Source organism: Oreochromis niloticus, linkage group LG15, assembly GCF_001858045.2.
Source record: "Oreochromis niloticus isolate F11D_XX linkage group LG15, O_niloticus_UMD_NMBU, whole genome shotgun sequence".
Taxonomy (NCBI): domain Eukaryota; kingdom Metazoa; phylum Chordata; class Actinopteri; order Cichliformes; family Cichlidae; genus Oreochromis; species Oreochromis niloticus.
The window spans coordinates 3,252,651-3,256,042 of record NC_031980.2 but is presented as its reverse complement, the minus strand read 5'-3'; the positions used below and the strand labels follow the sequence as shown (position 1 = coordinate 3,256,042).

The 3,392-nt window shown below is 43.2% G+C and overlaps 1 long non-coding RNA gene across 2 annotated transcripts; it reads left to right on the top strand.

Annotated features, from left to right (window-relative positions):
* Window positions 1–414: 414 nt before the first annotated feature.
* Window positions 415–1,600, top strand: LOC106097908 (uncharacterized). 2 transcript variants are annotated; one of them, XR_001223960.3, is made up of 2 exons: window positions 415–556; window positions 689–1,600. It is a non-coding gene; the product is annotated as an uncharacterized LOC106097908 (long non-coding RNA). The 2 variants fall into 2 exon arrangements; XR_003214330.1 differs by having other exon boundaries at window positions 415–611.
* Window positions 1,601–3,392: the final 1,792 nt, after the last annotated feature.

Here is a 3,392-nt window from a genome sequence, read left to right as displayed (position 1 = left end):
TGCTCGCGGCAGGCTTCGCCTTCATACATGAAACGCTGTCGGTGCCGCTATAATAGGCTCAAGCTGTTGCTTTGATTTATCATCCTTCCCTTTAGTCTCCAGTTTGTGAGATATTGAACGAAGGTAATTAATTTGGGAAATAAACAAAAATAATAATAATATTCAGTCCAGTTGTGATTGACTATATCCTTTAGTCAAGTTCAAAGCATTATCCTTAATTACCCGGTCACATGCAGGTGCGGGGTTACCTGGTGGCTTTTAACGACTTTGAGAAGACTTCAGCCAATCAGAGCCCTGCGCATTTGTAACTTTATCTAAAGGACAGATTTTGCCACTTTGAAGGTGGGCGTAACCCGCTGCACCAAGTAGCCTCAGCTGTTTATTAAAAACCTTTGACATAATTACCTGTGAGCTTTGAAGGGACCCGTGGAAGGGTAGAAGTGCCTGAACAGGGGAGTCTGGGTAATACATTGTTAACAGTTATTTAGCGCCTGCTAATGGGCACGTGGAACACTGCCAGGCATTTTATGGCGGAAGTGGCATGAGAGCAGGGAAGGTGTGTGAGTTTCTTTCTGTGTGCGTGTGGGGAGAGACCTACATACAAGGCAGCGGTAACGCAGTGCATTTTATAGGCTTCGGGAGTGATAGCTTTCCACAGTTTTGTAACGTGTCACACTGATCTTTCCAGAGGACATGGTTTTAGTGCTGCAGCTGATCTGAGGAAAAAAACAGACATCACACAGATGCAGTGTGGATGTCGTTGTACGGGGAGAAGTGCAACATTCATCTTCAGCCATCTGCTTCCCTCCAAAATCGAGGGTCCCTGCTACACATCCGGCATGTCCTGGGGAGGCAGACCCTAGTCCGAGAACTGCTGGATCCTCTGCATGCCTCCACTAAGAAAAGCCACGACTTGAACTCCGTGCCTATCTGCAGTTGAAGCAACACTGCAAAGTAAACGACCGGGGCCCCTCCGAGCGTATCCTGCTTATGCTGGCCCAGAATCACTCGTCATCCAAGTGAAGTGACCCCCGCGTTCTTTCATAAAGTTAACCTTCCATTCAAAATGTGGTATTTACTGACACACTTGATAGAAGTTGACGGATCTATGACATTTATTGATTTTCTTTTTACGAGCCGGTTCTGGTCTCGACGCCGTTTATTCAGGCCTCTGTGCGCCTCGGATGCTATTCTAGTTGAACTCCTGCTCTGGCTGCAATAGCTTGTCTCATTTGCACAAGCGCAACAGACACACAAAGACTGAAAGAGAGAGAGACAGATGGCTCTGTGCACCTCTGAGTTACAGCCCGAAGCAGCGGGAGTCATTTCTTATTCAGAGATAAAAAAAAATGCTTTGCTCAGCTTACTAGGCTGCTGCTACACACATCACATTATTGCTTTCATGCTATCAAACTGAAACTTATTTAGTATAATTATCTCACTGTCTACAGATAAAACGAAAGAAGAGGGTTCAATATAAGAATTTACTACTGTAGTTAAGAAAAAAAGGAGTGTTTAGAGTAGGGAGGTGAGAGGAAGCAAAACTGGAACAACGATAAAAATTGTAACTAAAATTGCAACTAGTCTGAAGTCTGTCCATGATGAACAAATTTAAAGTAATTTATATCAAATCCTGAAGGACATCTAACTGTTTGAACCTCTTAATGCATATTTTTTAGACATAAGCTGACACTCACAGGTGGTTTGCTGACCTGGTTTGACCTTCTTTAGAGGGATTACATGCACGACTCATTGCTAGCTTTTGTCATCATTTCTAGCTGTTGATGGTAAATACTGTGTCTCAATGGATCGAGAACAGAAGATTGCAGCCTCCTGATAGGCTGGAACGGGCAGAGGAACAGCCTTAAAACTATTCTGTAGGTGCGATTATGATTCCGTTACACAAACAATATGTTTTTGATGGTGTTGTGACTTTTAAACCACATTGTGAACATACATTTCAGAGACACAGATAAGAGAGATATTTTGATCTTATTATCAGCAGAGTTTGTTGGATTGTTGGAGGAACGTCATACCAGGGATCACCGCTTTATAAAAGAGCTTCAGTGAGTGATTTATCCAGTGAGAGCACATTTGATGTGCCATTACTTCTCAAGATTAGACGGGGTGCTAAAGGACTTTTTTAACTTTAGGGATGTTAGCCTTTTGCATCTTGGGTTTATACTTTAAACTTAGAAAGCTAAACGAAGGAGTTTAACAATGAAAACGGTCCTTCCTGATTGTCTGTTGAACGCTTTATGTAGCGGTGCTGTAAGTAATTGTCTCTGAGCTCAAGGGAGGTCAACAGAGGTCAGCAGCTCCGCAGGATTGGCTCCAGTCATATTTATCCAAGTCAGCAGGAGACGCAGTCATACGTGTTTCTCGGGCTGATCTAAGGTCTGTTAATTACAAAGCATACTCATAATTTGCGGAAGTAAACAGTTCATTTTCTGGCACTGAACACACTGTTAAACAAGCATCTCTCGTATCCAAAAAACAATCTGGTCCAATTCCACAGCGATGCACCAGTGATCTGCGTGTTTCCTCACCTCGTAGCCTTCACATGTGCAGTGATTGGTGGCAGGGTGCCCTACCGCTTGACGATATTTGAACTTGGCAGGTTTTATTGACCCCATCTTGTGGCCTCGAGGAAGACGCCAAACCCTTACCTGTCCAATCAATTTTAAGATGCAAATGTAATGTTTTTAATGCCGTTAGAAAGCGGCCAAACAGCTCGTCTCATTACCTCACTGCCTTCTTTTTTTTCCTCCCTTCAAAGACAGACAGACAGATGGAGGAGGGGGAGGGCGGGAGGAGCAGTTGGGATGGAGAGAGAGAACGAGCGAGCAGGTGCTGTTTTTATGGTTTTTCTTCATCCAGCGAAGAAGAGGTGAAAACTTTTTTTCCTCTTGTAACCCGTGAAAGCACGTGAACATCTGAGCGTGCGTGTGTGTGTTTGCATGGGTGTGCATGAGATCATAAGAAGGAAGGATTGTGTATGTAGTGGTTTGATTACCCTCCTTGTTTCCTGCTACATAATTTTGAAATATATAACTTTATGTGTGTGTGTGTGTGTGTGTGTGTGTGTGTGTGTGTGTGTGTGTGTGTGTGAGTGTGTGTGCATATATAGATAGTCTATCATCGTGTGTAATCACCACTACAGCTTCCTGCGATCAGTCTGCATAATAAGCTGCTAAAAAGCACACAGATTAGAACTATGGTTAATTAAACTCAAAATACTCGGGTCGTTTTTCTTTTTTGGAAGTTCCTTTCTCACTCACGCACGCAAACGCACACACTCTGCTAACGAATGCAAAGCTCATCATAGAAACACCGCAATTTGAAAATAACAACAATCATAAAAAACCATACAAACATCTGCAGCTCGTAAC